General features: G+C 41.6%; 1 long non-coding RNA gene across 1 annotated transcript in view; it reads left to right on the top strand.

The window, feature by feature from the left end:
- LOC123835284 (uncharacterized) overlaps positions 1 to 25,808 on the top strand; it is a 49,741-nt gene that overhangs the window by 17,835 nt on the left and 6,098 nt on the right. The window contains exon 2 of the long non-coding RNA XR_010406364.1: positions 7,591 to 8,216. This is a non-coding gene — a long non-coding RNA (uncharacterized LOC123835284). The remainder of the gene's footprint in view (positions 1 to 7,590; positions 8,217 to 25,808) is intronic.

The following is a 25,808-nucleotide window of genomic DNA, read 5'->3' on the forward strand; positions in this document are numbered from 1 at the left end:
AGGCAATATTTGAAGACATAAAGGCTGAGATTTTCCCAAAACTGCCGAAAGGACATGAATCCACAGATAGAGGAAACAAAAGTCCAAAATAGAATAGATAAATAAAAAGAAAGTCACACCCAGATATATGTTAAGAATATCAAAGATGAAGAGAAGATCTTAAAAGTAGGCAGAAGGAAAAAGGTAGATAACTTATAAAGGTGGACAAGTAGATATCAGTTTCTCAATAGCAACAACGGAAACCAGAACACAGCAGAATAATATCTTCAGAGTTCTGAAGAGAAAATGACTGTCGAGCTAGATTCGTGGATTTAGCACAACTATTTTTCAAGGACAAAGGCAATAAAGACACTTTCAGATAAACATAGATTACATTTGCAACCAAGAAACCTTATGTAAAGGAATTTTTAAAGAATGTTCTTTGAGGCGCCTGGGTGGCTCAGTCAGTTAAGCATCTACTCTTGGTTTTGGCTCAGGTCGTGATCTCAAGTTTGTGAGATTGAGCTCTGAGCTGAGCATGGGGTCTGCTTAAGACTCTCTTCGCTCTCCCTCTGCCCCTTCCTCCTGCTCTCAAATAATAAATAAATCTTAAAAAAAAAAAAGTGTACTTTAAAAAGAAAAATGGTTCTAAAAGCATGTTCAAGATACCCACATGCAGAAGAATGAAGTACACAAAAATTATCCCAAAATGGATCAAAGACCTAAATGTGAGAGCTAAAACCATAATACCCTTGGGAGAAAACACAGGGGTAAATCTCCATGATCTTGGATTTGGGGATGGTTTCTTAGATATGACACCAAGAGCACAAGCAACAACAACAACAAAAATACTGGACTTCAAAATTGAAGATTTTGTGCATCAAAGGACATGATCAAAAATGAAAGAACCTACAGAATGGGAGCTATTATTTGTTAATTATATAAATCATGTGTTTAGTATTCAGAATTTAGAAAGAACTTAAACAACTCAATAATGAAAAGACAACTCAGTTAAAAAGTGCAGGCAAAGGAGCGCCTGGGTGGCTTAGTCGGTTAAGCGTTTGCCTTCTGCTCAGGTCATGATCCCAGGGTCCTGGGATAGAGCCCACATCAGGCTCCCTGCTCGGCAGGGGGCCTGTTTCTCCCTCTGTCCCTCCCGCTGCTTGTGCTCTCTTTCTCTCTCTCCCCCTGACAAATAAATAAATAAATAAAATCTTTTAAAAAATTAAAAAAAAAAGTGTGGGCAAAGACTTGAATAGACATTTTCTAAAGAAGATACACAAATGGCCAGCACACATATGAAAAGATGTGCAACATCATTAGTCCTTAGAGAAATGCAAATCAAAACCCCAATGAAATGCCCACTTCATGCTCAGTGGGATGGCTATGATTTTTTTTAATGGAAAATAACAAGTGTTGGGGAGAATGTAGGGAAATTAGAACCCTTGTACATTGCTTGTGGGAATTTTAAATGTAGCTGCTATGGAAAAAATTTTGGTGGTTCCTTCAAAAGTTAAACATAGCATTACCATATGAAGCAGCAAATCCATTTCTAGTTATATTACCCCCCCAAATTGAAAATAGGTATTCAAACAGATACTTGTACACAAATGTCCATAGCGGCACTATTGACAATAACCACATTATGCTGAGTGAAAGAAGCCAGACACAGAAGGTCACATACTGTATGATTCCATTTGAAATATCCAGAATAGGCAGAGCCATAGAAACAGAAGATTACTGGTTGCCAACGGCTGGGGAGAGGAAGGAATGTGAAGTGACTGCTTAATTGGTATGGAGTTGCTTTTTGGGATGATAAAAATGTTCTGGAACCAGATAGAAGTGATGGTTGCACAGTGTTGTAAATGAACTGTCACTGAATTATACACATTAAGATGGCTAAAATTGTGAATTTTATGCTATGTGAATTTTGCCACAGTACAAAAAAGTTCAGGGACCCCTGTGTGGCTCAGTTGGTTAAGGGTCCGGCTCTGGATTTCAGCTCAGGTCAGGATCTCAGGAATCAAGCCCTGCGTCAGGCTCCATGCTGGGCACGGAGGGTACTTAAGATTTTCCCTCTCTCCCCCTGCCCTTCCCGCTATCCCACCCACACACGTGCTTTCTCTCCCCTTCTCTGCAAAAAAAATTTTTTTTCACAGATGCACAGAAACTAGCAAACATGTAGTTAAATCCAGACATTATATAAGTGATGATGATAATAATGTCTGATTTCTGTGGTTCTAAAAATGAAAATTAAAATAGTAGACAACACAAACGTGAGTTGAGAAAGGAGTAATCAGAACATTAAAGTCCTTACGAGACCCTCTGAGAACTATTGGCTCTCAAGTGCTTTTGACTGTGATCGACAGTAACAAATGTCATATTGTCACCCAGTGCACACACATATGCATATGACTAAGACAAAAATTTCATGAAATAGTCCTTGCCCTAACTTATGTATGTTGTACACCATTTTCTAGTCTAATTAATTTCATTTTAAAGATGCTGATTGTGTCCCATTTAGTTTATTTCATAAACTAATAATGGATTGTAACGTGCTACTTAAAAAAAAAAAAAAAACAACTGATGTGAAGAGTGTGTGATGGCACCCAAGTGAAGATGTGGGCAAGAAAAAAAAAAAGAGGAAAAGTTCTTGAATCGTTCAATATCCACTCTGATGCTGGGTCAGCAAGCAAATGCAGATGGCGAATTGGCAGTATTTTCCACAATCTTTTGAAGATGTCACCGTATTGTGCTCACTTCAGAAGCACATATACTGAAGATGTCACCGTATTCCAGTGTGGTAATCTCCATGGGGCAAAGGTATATTTCTACTACGGCACTGGAAACATTTTGAACAATTCTGAATTTGTATAGTGTTCTGTAAATTGCCAAGATAAAGTTCTCTTGAGTAATTCAATATGGATGCAGCTAATGGAAAGAATTTCATATTCATTTCAAATTCATATTCATAGGCAGAATAGTCTGTCTCAATTTGAAGAAATCAGAAGATCTGAGTGATGGTCTTACTTTTGTTATCCTGGACAAGTAACTCCATTTGTCCTGGTTTCGAGTCCCTCATCTGCAAAATTAAAGGGAACTTTAAATTTTTCCTAAAATCTGTAATTCACTCTAACAAGTCTACAGAAACCCCTGATTTCTCTCTCTCCCTTTCCCTCCCCCCCACTCTCTCTCTCTCACACACAACTGCATTGCATTAAGATGAAGGAAATTTAATGTAGACTTATGAAACATTCAAAACATTGGCATTAATCTATTTTATTTTATTTTTTATCCTTTTAAAGATTTTTATTTATTTATTTGACAGAGAGAGATAGCGAGAGCAGGAACACAAGCAGGGGGAGTGGGAGAGGGAGAAGCAGGCTTCCCGCCGAGTAGGGAGCCCGATGCGGGGCTCGATCCCAGGATCCTGGGATCACGACCTGAGCCAAAGGCAGACGCTTAACGACTGAGTCACTCAGGTGCCCCGGCATTAATCTATTTTAAAGTAGGAAGTGATGAGAGGTGATGATTTATTGGCCATATTATGTATTTCCAGACATGATTTTTGATTTATAAGACAGGTATCGCTTTTTTAAAATTAGTTATTGATTGGGTGTGGTGTATTTTAGTTACTGCAACTTCAGGAGCTTTACCAGGTTAAGAAAGGGGATTATACTGCTCTGAGCCTGTAACCAGTAAGTATGTCCATGTTCCATGGTAGCTAAATGGCTCATGTATAAATGCTTGTTCCAACTGCTGCAAGGTACGTCAAGGAACAATATTTGGTAAGTTATGTTTACACATGGGGTATAAATGTGTTTTTCCCACCACAGCTTTTTGTTTGTGTGAGCTAATCATTGTAACCATCCATGCTCTCAAGTGAGATGTGACTAAGAGATTTGGTATCTTCAGTCCACCACTGTCTGGAAGATTCCTACTAGATGAACGAGTGGAAAAGGCACTCCACTTCAGCCATTCTGCACTGTTTTCAGTTTCCTGAAAGCTTTTTGATGATGTTTGCTTATTGGGTTTTGTTTAGTTTTGTTTTTTTACTTTTGTGTGTGTGTGTGTGTGGAAAATTTCTAACATAGATAAACAGAATTGTGTAATGAATCCCACTTACTCATCACTCAACTTCAACCATGAATATTCTACCACTCTTGTTTTATCTATACCACCCACTCTCCAGCCCCTCTATTTGGTTATCATTACTTTTTAGAGTTTTTATGGTAAAATGTACATATATTGAAATGCACAATTAATTGAACCATTTTGACAACTAGATACACCTGTGTACCTACGATCTTACCAGAGTTCCATCTCATGAGAAAGAGTCCTCCTCCCTTCCCAGGTGATTCCCTGAATCCCCCAGAAGCAACCATTGTTTTTTTCACCCTAGGTGAGTTTTGCCTATTCTAGCACTTCACCTAAGTGGAAACATACAGTATTTATATTCCCTTTTATGTCTGGCTTCTTTTCTCAGCATTAGGTTTGTGAGATTCGGTCATGTTGTTGCAGGTATCAGTATAATAAGTCATCCTTTTTAATACTGAGTGGTAATATAATACCACAACTTGTTTACCCATCCTCTTGTCAGGAGACATTTGGATTGTTTCCAGTTTGGGGCTATTGTGAATAAAACTGCTATGAACATTGTTTATACAAGTCCTTTTGTGAAAGTATATTTCCACTTATCTTGGACAATGACCTAGATCTACAATTGCTGGATCTTAAGGTGGGTATATGTTTATAAGAAACTACCACACCCTTTACCACATTTTTAGACTCCCACCAGCAGTATATATGAGTTCTAATTGTTCTGGCTCTTCATCAACACTTGGTATTTGTCGGTCTTAAATTTTAGCTATTCTATTGGGTGTGAAGTAGTATCTCAGTTTAGTGTTAACTTGCATTTCTCTAATGACTAAAGATATTGAGCATGTTTTTGTGAGCTTATTCCTTTGGCCTAATGTATTTTTTACACATGATTCCCTTGCCCAGAACACTTAACTACCTACCACACCTTTCTAGTTAACTACTTACTCCTTATCTAGTCCTCACTTTGTTGAAAGGAATCCTTCCTCCCATAAAGTTAGGAGATGAGGAAATCAGCCTAAAAGATCCATGAGAACCAGTTTTCTAGAATCAGCATCAACCACTGTCTTTTTTGCAGCACCCTGGAACCTTAGGGCAGGGGAAACTCTCCTTTCCTGCACCCTCCTCCAGTCCCCAATTTCAGAAATACAAACAGCCTTAGTCATAGTCGCTCATTCAGTTTGACGTTACCAGGTACAAGAAGCTTGTAGGGCTGGGACCCATGTTAAGACAGGGACATGCCATAAAATCTAAAAGGAAAGTACAATTATTGGCAATAGAAAGCTTATCAGCATGCATAGGAATGTTGAGTGACAAGGGGATATATAAATGGTGTGCCGAAAGTACCTACTCAGAGGCATAACCGATTATCAGCACACTACTAAAGCTTCCTCTTAATGGGAGGAAACCAAATGTCCAATTTCCAATAAGATTGGGCATCTTACTGAAGAACAGTAAGCACCTCGGCTTCAGTATTTCCCTTCAAAGGGGTAATCCCGTGGCTTTCAAGCCTGTAGAGAAATAGGGTGATTACAATTCTCAGGCCTCCCTTAGTCTGACCTCTAGGGACTGCCTGGGGCTCGAGGAGAAGCATGCAAGGATCCTATGTGGGAAGAAAGTAGGACTGCTATTAGAAGGGTTACAGTTTATGCTTCTCATATCTTGGCAGCCTTGGTTGCTGGCCTTTTGGTCTCCTCCCATTAAGAGGAGGCCTTAGTAGTGTGTTGATAATTGGTTATGCCTCTGAGTAGGTACTTTCGGCACACCATTTATATATCCCCTTGTCACTCAACATTCCTATGCATGCTGATAAGCTTTCTGTTGCCAATACCTGCATCCCTTAGCCTGAGAGCGTTATCTGACCACAGGAACATTCTGGGTGCCAGCGAGTTGACATCCCTGGGACCAGCCTCAAACTCATGACAGATGGGAGTTAGTGGCTAAGTCCTCCATCTTTCTCATCCTTTGGGTGAGACAACTCTCGGGTCTGCTCTACACCACTTCCCAGAGTTGCACAGTAGAAGTAGAAATGAGCCCAAGTTCCCCACAGCTATAACATACTCATGAATTCATCTACTGGCTTCCTTCCCTTCCCTGTCTCACTGCCCCCTCCCCCCACCGATGTTTCCTGAGATTGCCTTCCAAATAAACTCCTAGCCTTGGCCCTAGTCTCAGGGTCTGTTCTGAAGAAACCCAATGTAGGCTAGCTTAATATCAAGCAAACTGACTAATAAAATATTGGTATGAACCTATTGTTAGTAAATCTTCTGATACTTGAAATGGTTCACATCTAGCATTCCTAAAGACCTAGAATTCACTTCCGTTGAGTTTACCTAGCGTTATCCCCACAATATTATTGTTCGAGAGTTCTTCTGAGGTAAAGATCTAGTTTAAGGAACAATCTCAAAACCAAGGAAGTGTGTCTCACTTATTTGAGTTCAGATGAAGAGTCAGCTACTTGATTTTTCAAGGCAAATTGGTACAATATATAATATTGTTTCCCAGCATATTAAGATACTTCTGTGTATAATAGAAGATATCCTCAACGTGTTGATATTTGGGTTTTACTCACTTTAGCCTATTTTTGGAAACAAAGATGGAAAGGAAGTGTAATTTTGCTGAAGAAAGATCACTGATGCTGGTGTATGTATAGGCATGCATGTATATGGACCCAGGAGTCCTCAGCATCACTTGCCTTCCTTTCTCTCACCTAAAATATTTTGGCAAGCGTGGGTTTATGGATATGTCATGAGTTAAGTTTGGTAAATAGCTCCACATAATATTTTTATAGGCCAAGAATCAGAAGAGTATCACAAAATTGAAACAGTGTCAGGGTTTCATGGCTCAAAGGTGTTAGAAATCTTCTGGCACCAAGATATGTTTTGCTTCACTATCCATTAAGGTATTTCTTCTTTTTTTTTTTTTTTAAGATTTTATTTATTTATTTGACAGAGAGAGAGACAGCGAGAGCAGGAACACAAGCAGGGGGAGTGGGAGAGGGAGAAGCAGGCTTCCCGCTGAGCCAGGAGCCCGATGTGGGACTCGATCCCAGGACCCTGGGATCATGACCTGAGCCGAAGGCAGTCGCTTAACCAACTGAGCCACCCAGGCGCCCAAGATATTTCTTCTTAAATCCCAATTCCAAATCCATAAATTCAGGCCTGAAACTTAGTACCCTAGCCCTCCTCAAAATAATTATCTTCCAGATGCTTTAATATTAATTTCACTGATCGCCTCTAGTGCCATGGGCTTATCTTGTGATGCCTTTAGAGAAATTCTTGAAGTCAACGTAGTACAGTGCAAAGAAACCTACTGGCCCAATCACAGATTATTTAATTCTCCATCTTTTGCTAATCAATTAACAATGAAAGACTGTACACTTTCCCTAACCAGTATCCTTATAAACATAACCCCTTTCTTGTTCTCTCTCCCCACCATGTTTTCTTTCCTGAGGTAACTGGGTCCAGTGTTAATAAACCTCTGCAATCATACTTGGTTTTATGTGCTTCACAGATACCACATTTTTTACAAACTGAAGGTTTGCAGCAACCCTGAGGCACACGAGTTCATCGGCGCCATTTTCCCAATGTTTGTTCATTTTTGGGTCTCTGGCTCATCTTGTGATAATCCTTTGCAATAGTTCAAACTTTCTCATTGTTCTTGTATCTGAATTGCTGCAAACTCATGATAAAACTTTGACAGATGAGTTTCTCAAGGATGAGCAAAGAAAGTGGTTTCTTGAGATGGAATTGACTCCCGATGAAGATGCTACGAAGACTGTTGAGATGACAACAGAGGATGTAGAATGTGACACGCACTTAGTCGATAAAGCAGTGGCAGGATTGCAGAGGCTTGACTCCCAATTGTGAAAGAAGTTCTACCATGGGTAAAATAGTATCAGACAGCATCGCATGCTACAGAGGAATCATTTGTAAAAGGAAGAGGCAATGGATGTGGCAGACTCCGTCGTGTTATTTTGAGAAATTTTGACAGCCACCCCAACCTTCGGCAAGCACCATCCCGATCAGTCAGCAGCCATCAACACTGAGGCAAGACCCTCCACTATCAAAGAGATGATGACTCACCAAAAGCTCAGATGATCATTAGCACTTCTTAACAATAAAGTATTTTTAATTAAGGTATGTACATTTTTTAGACAGAATGCTATTATTGTACACTTAATAGACAAGTGTATACCTAACTTTTATATGCACTAGGAAACCAAAAAATTCATTTAACTCACATTATTGCAATATGCCCTTTATTGTGACAGTCTGGAACTGAATCTGCAATATCTCTGAGGTATGTCTGTATTCTGATTGTTCTTTGATTCTCCCCAGATCAGCTCTGTTTTCCTCTGTTGTGTTCTTTGCCCTGGGAAGCTGGCTTCTATGGACTGTGTCACCCTCTAGCAAGTAGGAGTCGCCAGCCGGAGGTCAGAATGTGGGAGAAGAGAGATGCCAGGGCATTTATTCCCTCCCACCCACTCTGCTTCCCTGTGTTTTGTCTATGGCCTTATCACCAAACTCCCATAGGGCAGTCCCTTTGACTTTAGCTCTCAACCAGGCTCTGATAACAGGGTCGAGTCCCCCTGCTGTTCAGGCTGGGGATTGCAACTGACCCCCACTCTGTCTAGTCTCTGGTTCCTCCCTCCTGGTTTCCTCTAACCCTACCTTTATTAAAAAGCCTCTACATGGGGCACCTGGGTGACTCAGTCGGTTAAGCATCTGCCTTCGGCTCGGGTCATAATCCTGGGGTCCTGTGATCTAGCCCCCATGTCAGGCTCGCTCTACTCAGTGGGGAGTCCGCTTCTCCCTCTCCCTCTGTCCCTCCCCCCTCCTCTTGCTTGCATGCTCTCACTCTCAGCGCTGTCTCCCTCTTTCAAATAAATAAATAAAATCTTTTTTAAAAAGCCTCTACAGGGCGCCTGAGTGGCTCAGTTGGTTAAGCGACTGCCTTCGGCTCAGGTCATGATCCTGGAGTCCCGGGATCGAGTCCCGCATCGGGCTCCCTGCTCAGCAGGGAGTCTGCTTCTCCCTCTGACCCTCCTCCCTCTCATGCTCTCTGTCTCTCATTCTCTGTCTCAAATAAATAAATAAAATCTTTAAAAAGCCTCTACACCACAAAGCTGAGTGTCTCTCTGATTCTTGCTGAGCCCCTGACTGATAGATCTCCTTCTTTCAAGTTTCTGGCAGTCCATGACACAGTGACAGATGTAGGGATCACAATCAGATTCCTCTGAGCCTGGAATCAAGTAAGTACCTGTGCACACAGAGACACCTCATTTCCCTGTGAGCTACTCACAATACTCACAGTGTCAGAAATTAAAAAAAAAAAGAAAGAAAAGAAAAAAATATAAGCATTTGTCTGAAGGGCACTATGCCATTTGATCTAGAAGCCCCTAGGAAAATATTATGTTTGCATCTTTAAGGTCAAGAATGGTATTTTCTGGGAACTGAAACAGAACTCCAGAAAATCTGGCTGTGAAATTATTGGCGTGTACCTCAGTTAGCTATTGCCACAAAAACACTGTGTAACAAACTTTCCCCAGAACTCAGCACATTAAAATAACAATCAATCTGACACAGCCACGGGCCGGCTGGGTGGCTGCTCTGTGTGTCTTCACCCTCCTTGGACAATCACTCCATCTCACATAGCTGCAGGTCAGCTGGGAAGCTGCTCTTTATGTCTTCACCCTCTTTGGACCAGGGGCTAGTCAAGACATGCTCTTCTCGTGATGATGACAGAAGTGCAAGAGGGCGAGCCCAACCACTCAAGCACGTTCCAAGTCCCTGTCTGTGTCCCATCTGCCGAAGAACGTCACATGGCCAAACCAAAGTAAAGGAGTAGAAGAAGAATATTCCTTTCATGGAGGTAAAAGGGGAAAAGGGTAAATTTTTTTTTTTTTAAGATTTTATTTATTTATTTGTCAGAGAGAGACAGAGCACAAGCAGGGGGAGAAGCAGGCAGAGGGAGAAGCAGGCTCCCCGCTGAGCAAGGAGCCCGATGTGGGACTCGATCCCAGGACCCTGGGATCATGACCTGAGCTGAAGGCAGACGCTTAACCAACTGAGCCACCCAGGTGTCCCATGGGTAAATATTTTTGACAGTAACCTACCACAGTGGATAAGCTACAGAAAAGTCATTCAAGGGCAGGCTACAGTTTGTTCAATTAAAGGGAGGAGAATTTTGGTGTTTTGTTTTGTTTTTCAGTTTTCCTCTCAGCACAGCTGAACTAGGGTGACTTTTCAAAATACCAGGCTAAATTTCTCAGTGTTCGGGAACAGTTTCTTGATACAGAGATGATACTGACCTAGAAATAGAGGCATTTTGAGGTTTTAGATGTTAAGCAAATGCTACAGAGATTCCGTTATCTGTTCGTGAGTAAAGTGGGATTGCCAGACTCTGAGACCTGGATCTAGCCTTGTTCATTTATTTTTCTCTGCAAGGTTCAGATCCCCCCAAAATTACTCTCATTCTGCATCCTGACTGTGGAATATGCCTATTAGTGATTCCACAGCCTAGATATCCAAAAACTAGGATTCAGAGCACTTACCCCAAGTGGTACCCAAAACCAGTAATTTTTTATCTGCATAGGGTTTCCTCAATGAATAACTGATTTGTACTTTAACTGAGATTTATTCCATTTGGAAGGGGTTAAAGGTCAAGAGTTCAATAGTTTTCACCAGTTTAGTGCACCCTGGTTCTTTCTTGCCTAAGAAAGGGGAGAAATGTTTCTCTTGCATAGGGTTTAAAAGGAAGAAAAGCCCTTAGTTATCTTGGTCATCTTTGGGAAGGAACAAATTGTTTAAAATGGTGAACAGCAAAGACAATAGCTAGAAGATCAACCAGAAATCTCCATTATGCTCCGAGCAGTGTGTGAACCCAACGAGTGTCCATAAATGATGGATTGATTTCAAAAGAAGCATTAGCTTGGGATTCTAGGTCTCAAGTGGCAGTAGAGGATGGTACTGGGACTGGAATTTAAGAATAAATTGATTTGAATAGATGAAGAAGGAAAATGCACTGGGAGATGGACAAAGAGTGTGAGTAAAGTTTTGGAGTTAGGAATGAACATGAATGTGTAGGGACTAGTGAGAAGACCATCTTGATCAAAATGGGGAAGTGGTCACAAATTAGATGAGATAGAGACTGTAGTACCAGCATATGGGGGTCTTCATAGGCCAAAGAAGTTAAGTGGAATGTGGTGGATGCTAGAAGCTGTCGGAATTTCTTGGTGGGGAGATTTTTTAGTACAAACATCTCCAGTCGTCACAACTGGCTGGTTTTCATTGTGACTCTTGGCCAACTTTTGACTTGGAGATAGTAATGATCATGGCGGATGAAAGAGCAGATGATTCATGTGTATTTTGACTCCTTTACAAATTTGATTTTAGTCTGAATCATAGAAGGAGTCTGTAGCCTTTTCCCATGGTTTTTGTTGGCAGCAGCTGTGCATTCCCATGGGAACATACACACTTACCTACTCAAACTTTCCTCTCATACTCTCAGCTTGTTCACTTGGATGTTTCATCTTTTCTACAGAGCATATTCACATATAAGCTTAGAGCACAGTCTATTTTTCTTCTACAACTGAGGAGTCATCCTGAATGTTTTCAAATACATAAAACTCCAGGTATAACTCCAAACAAAACATGATGAGAGGAGATTTTTGGGTAAACCATGGTATGATAACATCGCATTGAATACCATCTGCTGTAAACACTTCAGCCTTCTGCAGTGGCCAGATGAAGGAAATGTGGCTCAGTGTGCTTCTTCAGTGGTTGATTCCAGAAAGTTTTTGCTAAACTCTCATCCCAAATAGGAAGAACCTACCTCCCACGGGTTGAAGAAAGTTGCCGTCCATCGGGTAACATTGCCCTTTTTATCTGTAGGAAAGAAGTTTCCCTCTGATCGTTATGGGCAAAGCAGCCAACAGTTACCTCCAAAATTCTGCACTGAACTCTTTACTCATATAGGACATCCTAGTTTCTATGTTGCTTTGTTCCTTTGCCAAATGCTAATGGCTTGAAATCCAAAATAGATGAAGTTAATTAACAGCAGTTGCATATTTTTGAGAAGCTTTGAATTTGGTTATTGCAGATTTTCTAAGATGTTGCTTTCCTTTTTTTTTTTTTTTAAGATTTTATGTATTTATTTATTTGAGAGAGAATGAGAGAGAGCACATGAGAGGGGGGAGGGTCAGAGGGAGAAGCAGACTCCCTGCTGAGCAGGGATCCTGATGCAGGACTTGATCCTGGGAGTCCAGGATCATGACTTGATCCGAAGGCAGTCACTTAACCAACTGAGCCACCCAGGTGCCCTGCTTTCCTTTTTTTATACAGAAAGCATTTGTGGACCTAGCTTCTAGACTAAATGCTGGTGATTCAGATGTGAATAACACTTCCTCTGGTGTGTTTCAGGTAAGACAGATAGGTAAAAAATAAGCTGTAATAAACTTTAATAAGTCCTTGAACAGAGGTGCCCAAATTCTATGGGGGCGTAGAAGGAAATATAATTGATTCTGTGGCTCCAGGGAGGCCTTCACAGAGCAGAAGGCATTTGGGCAAGTCCTGAAGGAGAGGCAGGAGCTCCCTAAATGGAGTGTGAGCACTTAAAGTAGAGAATGGAATGGCTAATCCAACACATCAAAGTGCGGTGCTAACTCTAACTTCTTTCCAGTCCAGATGAGACAAGGCAGGAATCCAGGGAGAGACAGGTGTCTGGGAGGCTGCTCTCTCCAAGGGCAAATTTCTCAGCTCAGACCTGCTGCAAGCAGAAATTTCAGGACTGCAGAAGCAGGCTTGTTAAATCATGAGGGTAGGACTTCCTGGGGAGCAAGATACTTGCAAACATTTTCATGGAAGTGAGACAGTGGACTCAGAATCTAACTGCAGGCTTTCCAGACTGTCAGGAAACATTATTTCCGGAGGAGGAGCCACATTCTTCTAGAGGGAAATAAAAGGAAACACCCCCAAGGTTTTAGGAAATGGAAGTGGTTCCAGCCTCCTTCCCTAGTCCCAAGAATGCTTCATTGTCATTTTCCTGACCTTGCACTTTTCACTTTATCAAAATATAAGTTCATTCTCTGCATCAGTTTCTTACAGCTGCTGTAACAAATCACCACATACCTGGTGGCTTAACACAACAGAAATTTATCCTCTCCCAATTCAGTAGGCTGGAAGTCTGAAATCAAGGTGACAGCAGGGTTGGTTTCTTCTGGAGACCCTGAGGGACACTATTCTATGCCTCTCTCCTCACTTCTGGTGGTTTCCAGCAATCTGTGGCTCTTGTAGATGCTGCATGCCAATATCTGCCTCCAAATTCACATTGTCCTTCTCCGCGTCTCTATGTGTCTCAAATATTCCTCTCCCCTCTCTTGTAAGGATGCCAGTCATTAGATTTGGGGCCCACCCAATACCCAGGATGATCTAATCTCAAGATCCTTAACTTAATTACATCTGCAAAGATCCTGTTTTCAAACAAGGTCACATTCACAGTCTCCAGGAGTTAGAACTTGGACGTATCTTTTGGGGGTATGATATTCAACCCCCTGTGCCCGCCCTTCCGTAGCCCACATCTGGTGTGGCCATGGATGTCTTCTGAGCGCTGCTAAATGGGCTGTTTGACATTGTTCAGAAACTTGACACTGGGACAGAAAGACACATTATCTTAACTCTTATTGGCCAGGGGTAAGACAAAAGTCCAGAATATCCAGCTCCAGGTCTCAAGGGTTTTCTTAGTAGAATCTTTGACCAGAGGCTCATCAAAGATGTGAGCTCTACCTAAAAAAGTAGTTAAGACATTTTTACTAGAGGAAGGTAGGACTACTTCAAACACACCTTTCTTGCTTTTTACAATCCCTCTGGTTGTACTACTATACTCAGCCTCTTGTAAACTGGAGCAAATTACTTACAACTCACAGTTAAACGATGTTGGGTTCTGACTCCTTCATCAGTGGCAATAGAGCTCACCAGAGTCAAGAAGCCCAGAGAGGAAGTCCAGCTCCCAGCATTTATCGAGGGTAAAGGGGTTAACCTCTTCTCTCAGTATTCCCAATCCTGAATGACTATTTCACACCTCTTCTCTCTCCTCAATCTTCAACTACTTCTCCTCCATCCTCAAATGTTAGTGGATTTCCTTGCTTCTGTGAAAAATACTGCAATTCAGAAGAAAATTTCCACACACTCCACCACCTATCCACATCCATGGCCCTACCCTCTGCCTTTCGAAACTATGTTACCGTCGATGAATATCTGTGCTCCTCTAAGGGAGCTATGTTTAGATGTGCACAGATCCCATTCCCTATTGTGTGCCAGGGATATCACTTCTGTGACTTTCTGTCTCTTTCCTGCATTATCAGTTTTTCCCTCTTGCCTGGATTAGTCTCATCAACAAACAAACATGCTGCAACATTTCCCATCTTAAACATGCACGTACACACACACACACACACACACACACACCTCTCTTTTGACCCACACATCTCCTGCCAGCTAGCTACAATTTCTCTACACCAAACTACTTTTTTTATTAAGATTTTATTTATTTATTTGAGAGAATGAGAGAGAGAGAGAGAGAGAGAGAGCACATGAAAGGGAGGAGGGTCAGAGGGAGAAGCAGACTCCCCGCCGAGCAGGGAGCCTGATGCGGGACTCGATCCCAGGACTCCAGGATCATGACCTGAGCCGAAGGCAGTCGCTTAACCAACTGAGCCACCCAGGCGCCCTACACCAAACTATTTTAAAAAGTTGCCTCTACAGGTTGTCTCTGATTTCTCTCTTCTGTTGAACTCCCTATCTTGAACCACAGCTCCAAAATTGATCCCCTCAAGGTCATCAGTGACCTCCAGATTGCTAAATCCAATGGTCCATCCTCAATCCTCACTTCTGTGAGCCTCCTGCAGCATTTGATAGTTAATCTCTCCCAACTGCTAGGAGCACTTTCTGAACTTGGCTTTTGGGACTCCACTCTCTCTTTTTCACAGGCCTCTCCTCAGTCCCCTTTGCTGGTTCCTTCTCATTTCCTTGGCCTCTAAATGATGGAATGTTATGGAGCTTTAGAGATAAGATGCCTTCTCTCTCTAACCTCACTCCCTCTTGGGGAGATGCTAGATCATCTCATGCTGTGGGGGCCCCAACTTTATCCTTCAAGACCTCTGCACATGGAGGGCTGGTTACTGGGAACCTCACTTCTGCCCTTCTGCCCTGGGGCCTTTTATTGGCCCGGGCAGTACTGGACTCTCCTGTGGAAAACCTGGGAGTGCTGGAGAGTTCATGTCCCTCAGAGCAAGCTCACAACCAAAGATGGATGGCCATCTGGTGGATAAACAACCTAGCTTTCTGATCCCTCAGGATACCTTGAGGCCTATTCTACATTCTTTCCCAGAATTCCACAATGGGAACAAATTTCAGTTGCCAATGAGAATAACTTACTTCACAATGCACATTTTATTGACTTCCTTCCTTTTCCGGTCTCACTTCTTCTCTTCTCGGCCTGTAATTCTTGGACTCGCCTCCAAATAAACTGCTTGCACTCAAATTCTTGTCAGGGTCTGCCTTTAGGGGAACCCAAATGAAGACAAATACTATTTACATGGCCAGTTGTAACGCCCACATTTACATCCCTCACCCCAACATCCCCCAAATTCCAGAAACATATATCCAATGGCCCTCCCCCACAGCTCTGTATGGAGATTTAGTCTCCGTTTCAAATTTCATGTTATCACTGGTGAGCTCCCGATTCTCCCTCCAAACTGCCCTTTTCCAGTTGAAGTCATTTTTTACTTCACTCTTTTCTTTCACACCCATATATCACCCGACAACAAAAAAAAAATCTGTTGGCTTTACCCTCAACAGATGTACAAAATCCTACCTCTCCTCATCTACTTCTTGGGCCCTCCTCACTCAAGCTACCTTGCCTAGATTATTAAGATAATTTCCCAACTGTTCTCTCTCTTCATCTCTTGCTCCATTAAAGTCTATTTTCCTCACAGCAGCCACAAGGATCCTTCTAAACCATAGTCACATCATGTCACTCCTTTGCTCAAAACTCGTCGATGATTTCATCTCAGAGCCAAAAGCAAAGTCCATAGCATGGCAAATAAAGTCCCATATGGTCTGCTGCCTGTCTTAACTTCTGATCTCATCTCCCACCACTCTCCTGCTCATTCTTTCTGTTGTAGGATCATTAGCAATATGTTTCCCTTAATATACTAAGTGTGTTACCACCTAGGATCTTTGCACTTTCTCCTGCAACCTAGAACATTCTTTGTTTTGTTTTGTTTTGTTTTGTTTTAGAACATTCTTATTCCAAATATCTACACGGTTTGCCTCTTCATTCTTTAAAGTCCTTACTGAAATGTCATCTTATTTAGAAGGACTTTCTTTGTTGGGCATGAGCCTGCATGTTCTCTGATCATTCCCTTGCCCAACTTTTTGCTTTCTTCTGTGGGCTGCTTTCCTCAGACTCCTACGTCAGCTGGCTTCTGGTTGGGTTCAGTCAGTGGGAGCACCAACAAAAGACTAGAGAGTGGGAGGAGGGAAGGCGAGATGGGGTATTTTGTCCTATCTCAGGCTGCATCTCCAGGCGGCAGTGAATCTGCCCCTGGCTCTAGTCCCTCTGGAACTAGCTTCTTGCCTCTGGCAGGCAACTCTAGCCTCTGGAATCTGATAACACCATGTATTTCCTTTGTTCCTCTAGCCTAGGAATGCTAGTGGCTTCCAGCCGTTACTGATTTCCAGGTTTCTTTAATGTTAATCATTTGGCCTTTCAAGTCTTCTAGTACCCAATTCTTTCCAATAAATTCCTCTCTTTTTATTCTTCAGACCTATTTCTGTTGTATTCACTGGATTCTGACTTGACAGATTATATCAGTTTCAGTCCCAGAAGGAAATTTGTAATTTGAGGAGAGTTTAATAAAAGGACTGTTTACATAAGTGTTGGTTTGGTTTTGGAAAAACAACAAGGGATGGTGTAGTCACTCTGGGCCAGTAACAGCTGGGAGCCATTTCGCACAACTCCCAGACTTGAGGGGGCAAGTCAGGGCTTCTCAACCTCAGCACTATCAACATTTTTGGCCAGATAATTCTATGTGGTTGGGGGGAGGGCTGTCCTGCACATTTTAAGGATGTGTAGCAGAATCTCTGCCCTCTATCCACAAGATGCCAGTAGCATTCCCCCCAATGAGACAACCCAAATTTCTCTACACATTGCCAAATGTCCCCTGGGGTAAAGAATTGCCCCAATTCTTGCCACTAGGTAAGGGCAGCTCCTAGAACCCTAGGAGAGACAGGTGTGGTGAGATGGCCATCCAATTAGACAAACCTTCAGTAGAAAGACATAGCCAAACCATTGTAATACAGTAGGAAAGGAGCCAGAAGAAGAAATACCCCAAATCTACTCTTTTCTTTTCCTCTGATCTCTTGCCAGTGCTCCCACTAGCTGAACCCAACTGAAAGCCAAGTGCAAAAGAGCATATTGTGTAGTGCATACATGTCAGCCTCCTATGACAGATAATGGAGAGGAGAATGGTGGGGAACAGACCTAGAGAAGCAAATGGAAGGTACCTAACATACTACCCTATGTGGTAACACTACTGCCTTCTGGTAAACTCCCCCTGCATCCTGCCCCTTATTGTTTTCCATAACACTTAACACCATTTGACATGCTATATATTTCCTTATTTGTTCACTGCCTCATGCTCAGTGCATGGTGCATTGTAGATGTTCAGAAATATTTGTCAAATGAATGAATGATGGAATCCAACAGGAGAGAATGTATTGGATATGCAGTAAAATCTTACTCTGGAAACAAAGTACAAATCATAGGGCTAAAAGAAAGTATTTTAGTTTCAGAATAATACTTCATAGCAAGTTTATCAGTCACTTTCCCAAAGAAACAGAAACAACAGGATGTATGTGCATAAAGAGAGATTTATTTTAAGGCAATTGGCTTACATGATTGTGGAGGCTTGACAAATCAAAAATCTGATGGAGTGGAGCCTCAGGGAAGTGGTGTAGTTTGAGTCCTTGCTAGGGCTAGTCTTTTCCTATAAGGCCTTCAACTGATTGAATGAGGTCCATCCACTTTGTGAAGGATTGTATGCTTTACTCAAAGTTTGCTAATTTAAATGTTAATCATATCCAAAAAATAGTTTCACAGAAACATCTAGAATGATGTTTGACCAAATATTTGGGCACTGTGGCACAGCTGAATTGATACATAAAACTAACCATTACAGCAGTATTATAGCATATTAAATTATATTTGTAGTATATAAATTATATTAAGGATTTATAGTCTGAAGAAGGTAGGCTGGGATCTTTAATCCTAACCCTTTTTCATAAGGTAAAAAAAATTAATACAATGAACTGCTACTGTTAACTTTTATGAAGATAGGTTTATCCTTACCCAATCCTATTCCACATTTTTATCATTTATTTGATAAAAGACTTCAAAGCCAAATATATTGAATGATAAAATCAGAATCCAAAAACAATTTGTCTAGATGGCATGATAAATACAAGACAACAAGGTTTAGTAAGGATTCAGGTAAGGTCCTAAATTAGGGTAGAATATGGATTCTTCATATTATAGACATTCTGACTATGGTCAAGATTTTGAAGTATGATTTAAAGTAGCATAAAATTACAAATATATGGAAATCAAACAACACACTCTTAAACAACCAATGGGTTAAATAAGAAATTGCAATAGAAATTAGTAAATACTTTGAGATGAGTGAAAGTGAAAACACAACATACTAAAACCTGTAGGATGCAGTGAAAGCAATGCTCAGAGGGAAATTTATAGCAGTAAACGCTTACATTAAAAAGGAAGAAAGGGGGGTGCCTGGGTGACTCAGTCAGTTAAGGGCCAACTCTTGGTTTCAGCACAGGTTGTGATCTCAGGGTCATGAGATCGAATCCTGCATTAGGCTCCATGCTCAGCGCAGTGTCTGCTTGAGTTCTCTCTCCCTCGCCCACAGACCCTCTCCCCGTGCCCCGCCCCCCGCCACTCACCAATGCTCTCTCAATTATATTAGAAGAAAGATCTCAAACCAATGACCCAGCTTTATACCTTAGAAAAAGGCAAGTAAACTTAAACCAAAGCTAGCAAAAGGAAGGGACTAATAAAGATTAGAGCAGAAATAAATGAATGACAATATAAAAACAATAAAGAGGACCAATGAAGCCAAAAGTTGGTTCTTTGAGGGGCACCTGGGTGGCTCAGTCAGTTAAGCTTTTGACTCTTGATTTCAGCTCAGGTCACGATCTCAGGGTGGTAAGATTGGGCTCTCTCTCTCCCTCTGCCTCAGCCCCTCCCCCACTCATGTGCATGCGCTCTCTCTCAAATAAATAAAGATCTTTTTAAAAAAAGTTGGTTCTTTGAAAAGATCAACAAAATTGACAAATCTTTAGCATATATGACAAAGGAAAAAGAGAGCAGACACCAAACCAAAGCACTGGGTTTATTTTTTTTCCACTTACTTATTTAACAAGAATTTTCATATTGCTTACTAACGTGCCAGAAATGGTTCTACATGCTTTACAAGTGTTAAGTTGTTCAATTCTCAAATCATCCTTATGATGTGCGCTCTATCATTGTCCCCATTTTACTGACGAAAAACTTGAGGCACAGTTTGGTGAGACAAAGGGCCCAAGTTCACACAGCCAGTAATTGAGGGGGAGGGGCAGGATTCGAGCCTGGATTCACACTCCTCACGATCTTCAAGTGCTACACTACCTCTGTAAAAAACAAAAAAGGAGTACATTTGAGAGACCACTGTTGTGTAGGGAAGAGCGATGATGGAGGGGCAACACCCCAGAGAGTGATAAATACAGTGTTCACAAAGAGGAAGCCATTTAACAGTGGATTCATTTCATTTTTGGTGGCATTTCTAGACTGGAAGATGGAATGAATACAGCATAAATTGTGCCTGTGGACAAGGCACTTGGCAAGTTCCCTTGTGATTTATTTTAGAAAATGTGTAAAAATGTGAACCGGACTCTAGATCAATTAGGTGCATTCATATCCAGTTGAATGCCCATACCCAAAGAGTGGCATTTCCTGAATTCCCCTTCAATCTGTGAGGAAACTTCTGGTGGCAGGTCACAGGGCTCTGTGCTGCCTTTTGGTGCTTCTGCTCTTGTTTAAACTTTTTAATAAGTTTCAGTAAAGGACATCGCTGAAAAATTGATTGAATTTAAAGAAGATATGTATCTGGTTCTTATGGGGTGAGTCTAGGGCAGGAGAATTAACGTGCCAGAGGCTAGAATGGGGAAAATGAACCTAACAAGATGGAATTTAACAGACGCGAGAGGTCCCTTACTCAGGTCTATAAAAACAAACTGCCCAAGACCTGGGTGGGGTTGAGATGGCTGGATCGCATCACCCAGGGAAAAAGAAAGGATTCCAGTTTCCGTTGGCTGGAAGCTAAATATGAGTCAACAGCAAGTTGTTGCTGCCAAACAAAACAAAACAAAACAAAACAAAACAAAACAAAACAAAACCCTAAAGAAATCTTAACCCGGAAAAACAGAATTTTAGTAGCTGGCTAAGGTGAAAGAATGCTTTTACTTCTCCTTCCCTTGTCAGCCCATACCTGGGGAACTGAGTACTCTGCCGGGTATCACGTTATCCAGGGACATCAAAGTGTAGAGGTCCAGAAGAAGGGGCTGGGACGATGCAAGTCCGGAGCCATCTAATATGAAGAATGTTTGCAGGAAAGGGGAATATTAAAAAAAAAAAAGAAAAGGAAAGGGGAATATAATTGATGAGGGATGTAATATGTTTTCAACTACCTGGGCAGGGGACAGGGGTTCAAGGTGTGTTTCTAGCACCTTAGGAGTGTTCTAATAACGCTCTTCCCTTTGAAGATCAAGCAAGGGGAAAGCATAAGCTTGTTTGAGTAAATACAGAATACTGATATTGGACTCCAGTGTTCACCTTGAAGACAAAGCAATCAACTTAAGAGGGAAAAGGCCCTTTGCTCATCGGGTCCAACACAGTTGTATGCCATCCTCTTCCTTATTCAGACCAGGACCAGACTGGAGCGAGGCAGTATATGGGCTTCCAGGAAAGAGGGATTCACTGGAAGCGGTCAAATCCAGAAGCGGTGTCTAAGGAACAGTCACCTGCCTCCTTCAGCCTGGGCTACTGCTGGCTGGTAGACAGAACGAGAACTCTAGAGCTCTCCCTGTTCTCCAGGTCACTGCCATGCAGCAGTCTGGGATAGCTGCCCCCAGTCAACGCTCTGATTCAGCAAGTCCCTGCCCGCTGGCTCCTTAGCACAGTCTTACTTCCACTTACTCTACCTTCAGATGTAGTTTACAAACAAGAACTTGAAGATCCCAAGTAATGATTTGAAAAATACTAAGGAGAGTATTAGGATTCTGATCAATCACTCCTATGCCTCCCTCTGACATATAAATCCTGCTCCCTGGTGTCCAGGACTTTCCACATACAAATGAAACATGTTTTTCGGTCTTCGTCTTCTATTTCGTCTCCACGTGGGTTCTTTGTTTCATCTAAATTGAATTTCTCATCCCTCAGATCACTCTGACATGTCTTTCCCTGTTGTCCCATCTCCCTTGAAGGACTTCTTTCTCTATGTCTTTCAACATCATACTCAGTACTTCAAATTCCTTTTAAATATCATCTCCTTCGTGAAACCTTCTTTGATCCGCAACCACTGCACCATGGATGAGATGTCGCCTTCACTGAGCTCCATGGTACATGGCTGAGACTTTTGTAGGGCACCTAGGGTGCTACTTCCCAGTCTCTGAGACCAGTTCACATATCATGGCATGCAGATTTTATGTATTTTGTTCCCTGTGTCTATAAAAATGGAATGTCTAGAGGTTTCTTGTTGCATAATGGCTCATTGTAACCCACTTCCTAAATGGGAAAAAAAACAACTTGGAGAACTAGAAGGGAGCAACACCATTTTGCACTTCAACACTTGTGTAACTGGCTGTTTAAACCATTGGTCAGGGGCGCATGGGTGGCTCAGTTGGTTAAGCGTCTGCTGTCAGTTCAGGTCATGGTCCTGGAGTCTGGGGATCGAGCCCCACATCGGGCTCCCTGCTCAGCGGGGAGTCTGCTTCTCCCTATCCCTCAGCTGCTCCCCCTGCTTCTGCTCTCTCTCTCTCTCAAATAAATAAATTAAATCTTTTAAACATAAATAAATAAAATAAACCATCAGTCATCAATAGTACAATGAGGAAACAGCTCCATTTTTCTTCTTCCTCTGCCTGCTGGTTCTCCCTTCCCTGTCCTTGGAGATTGGTTCTGTTGGTTCTCCCTTCCCTGTCCCTTGGAGATATCATGGGCAGATCCGAAGACTCTCCATTTGCTTTCCATTTATTCTTGGGTATTAAAACAGTTTGGCTTTTCAAGTATTAGAAAGTGTTATTCAGTTAAAAACTTCAAATTGCCATCCATTGCAAAGTGTTTCCCTTCCCTCAGCTCAGAACTGATTTTTGATTTGAGGACTTACTGGTGGGAAAAAAGATATGTGACCTATTCTTTTACTTTCTTGTTCTCTGCTTTCTCTTCCTCCAGCTTGCCCTGCGAGCATACCTGGAGCCATTGTTAATAAACTGCCAGAATCTCTCTCTTTTTTAAAAAAAGATTTTATTTATTTATTTGAGAGAGAGCGTGCACAAGAGAGCATGAGGGCTGGGGGAGTGGGAGAGGGAGAAGCAGTCTCCCCCCGGAGCAGGGAGCCTGACGTGGGACTTGATCCCAGGACCTGGGATCACGACCTGAGCCGAAGGCAGACGCTTAACCGACTGAGCCACCCAGGCTCCCTCAAAATATCTTTTAAATAAGGCTTGGAAAAAATGAGGCGGAGATGCTGGAAATTCCTTGGCTGAGGAAGGGGTGAAAGGCTCAGGGAGATGGGCATGTTAGAACTGACTTACTGTGCAACACCGTGGAACCAGCAGATGACAGTGGTTCTCAGGAAGGCCCAGAAGACACTCTTCACTAAAGTAGAAAGGAATGCTTCGGAAGGGAGGCACTAGCATCTTGACAAACTCAATATTGTCTGTTTCTGCAGGCCAGGGTTGGCAGATGGTAAGAGATCTGCCGGGAAAATGGGGATGATAGGGTTCTGGAATAGCAGAAGCTAGTTGAGAGCACAAAACTGTCAGAGTGAAGGTGGGATTACTGGTATTAATCGGCTGTGTTAATTGCCCCCACAATAAGCCAGGTAGATGCAATTATCCTAATGGGCAACAGTGACAACCAGGAGGATTTGGCCCTTAGGAATCTGTGGCAAAAACTAATAAGACATGGTAACCTAGGAGCAAGGTATGTAGGAAAGCAATGAGGGTATTGCTTGATTTCTATATCCCAAAAAAACTTGAGTCGGTCCACACCCTCAATGAAAATCATGGTTTCTTATCTAGTTTCAAGAGTTCAGGCAGTTTTCAGTCTCAAAATCCATTGTCCCCTTGAGGAAGGACCCTGAAGCACCATAGCAAGTAGTTATAGTACAGAAGGATGAACAATCCTTCCTCCAAGGAGCCTATAGACATTTACCAGATTAACTATACACTGGGGAAAGTGAATATGCAGGTATTTTGAGGGCTGTGGATAGACTGACATGGATGCCAAGTGGCCCAAAATAGCATCAGCATCCTTACTCAAGAGAGATGTTTAGAGGCCAAGTGATAGATGGAGTCCAAGCCCAAGTCAGAGGGCTGTGGTATTCTTAGCAACTGGAAGAATGGTCACATTGGTTTTCTGTGGAGTTAAGTCTTCATGGTAGGAAAGGCTAAATGGAAATCCCAGAGGTCCTCCCTGATCCCTATCCCTAGGCAAAGGTAGTAAGTTGACAGCAACAGAGAATCCTGCAGTGATTTGTGTCACCCTCAGCCACTCAAAGGATGCAAGAGTGATACTCTTGATGATGACCCATTCAATTCACTGCTCTGGTCCTTGCTGAAAGTATATAGCTCATGGACTAGATGGACCTTGGTTATCTGGACATTCTGGTCACTGGTCTACTCACTGATGACACCATGCCAATAGGGCCTGGTAGCAGAAAGTGGCTAGAACTTTGAATGTCTAAGAAAGAGGTGATAGGAAATATACCATGAAAAGATTCAGGAACCTGACACATTGGTGGAATTTTTAGAGGTACAATGATCTAGACCAGGGGTTGGCAAACTATGGCCGGTGGGCCCAGTCTGGCCCACTGCCTGTTTTTATATGGTCTGCAAACCAAGAATGGTTTTACAGTTTTAAATGGTTGAAAAAAATCAAAAGAATAATAGTATTTTGTGATGTGAAAAATACTTGAAATTAAAGATTAGTTTCTATTTTTTTGTTTTGTTTTATCGCAAAACAGCCACACTCTTCCATTTACGTGTTATCTATGGCTACATTCAAGTGTCAACAATAGAGCTGAAAAGTTGCAACAGAGACCATATGTTGAACTCTCATCACTTCATACTGCTGCTCAGGGGGTCATAGCTCACTCAAAACAGTGTTAGGAGTGCTAAGCATATCATTGTACCATAATGTTTAATTTAATTTAATTTAATTTTACTGTATTTTATAGTACCACTGCATATCCTTCATGTCAAAACAAGAAAAGTGGACTCCAAATGTTGCACTTTCTGGTCACTGTAGAGTGTGGTTTATTTTTTACTGAATTATATTCATTATGTAATGACACCATAACTGTGCTCAAACAACACAATATATGTCAGCATTACCAGATTAAGTAGCCATCACAATATTCCCAATTCACAGAAAAGTAACAGTCAAAAATATTATGAAATTTAAAATGGCATATCTCATTATAGCAGAATTTCTTCCCAAGAATTAAAATTGGAAACGAGGTTGCAACCAAAGTTTTCACATGGCCCGTTTGGTAGTAAGCAAGGAAAGCCATTGACCATAAGTAAGTCAATTAAATGGTGTTTGACGGCAGAAGCTGAGAAAATGTGTCCAGAGAAAAAAAACTTGCTGAAGACAACAAGTCTTTTGGTAAGAACAGCAGGTCCAAGTATTGAAGACATTGAGAACAACACCAACAGTTAGTTAAAAGAAAACAAACAAATAAAACCCCCAAAAACCAAGGCTAATGGTTCTGAGTATTTTCCCTTGTATCTTGATGGGTTACCAGATGCCACTGATAATGTTCATTTACTATTGCTTACTTGAAGTGTCAATGCCAGGTCTGAAGTGACTGGAGACTTGGATCCTATGGATAGTCTGTGTAGAACAGCAACAAGTTGAGAAAATTGATAATGCGGTACAACCTGAGGTGGAATCTGCTAAGATGTACTAACAACCTCCTGTTGGTAAGAACTTCCGTGGAACAGAAAAAAACTTAATTGGACAAATTTTCACAAAGCTTGTGACAAAAAACAAAAAAAAAGATGCTAAAGCCTGTGATTATTTATTGTATTCTTCATCAGCAGATCCTTTGCAGAAAATATTTGAATCTTTGTGTTATTGAACCAATGGTGTCAAAAATGAACTTTAGTGACTCTGATGGACTTACACTTATCTTCAGTTCTATGAATTTTTGTCAGAAATAGAAGTAAAATATCCTGACTTGGTGACTTAGTCGTGGTAAAGTTTAATTGTGTGTGTGTGGTTTTTTTTAGCTCAAGACTGAAATTGAGGTTTTTTTCTGAGCAAGAGCTACTTTGAACCACTACTATTTAACGCTAAATGAAATGTGGAAATTTCTTGCTAATTTTTAG

Source organism: Mirounga angustirostris, unplaced genomic scaffold (genome assembly GCF_029215605.1).
Source record: "Mirounga angustirostris isolate CCGP_5_RB_7025 unplaced genomic scaffold, mMirAng1.0.hap1 SCAF_12, whole genome shotgun sequence".
Lineage (NCBI taxonomy): Eukaryota > Metazoa > Chordata > Mammalia > Carnivora > Phocidae > Mirounga > Mirounga angustirostris.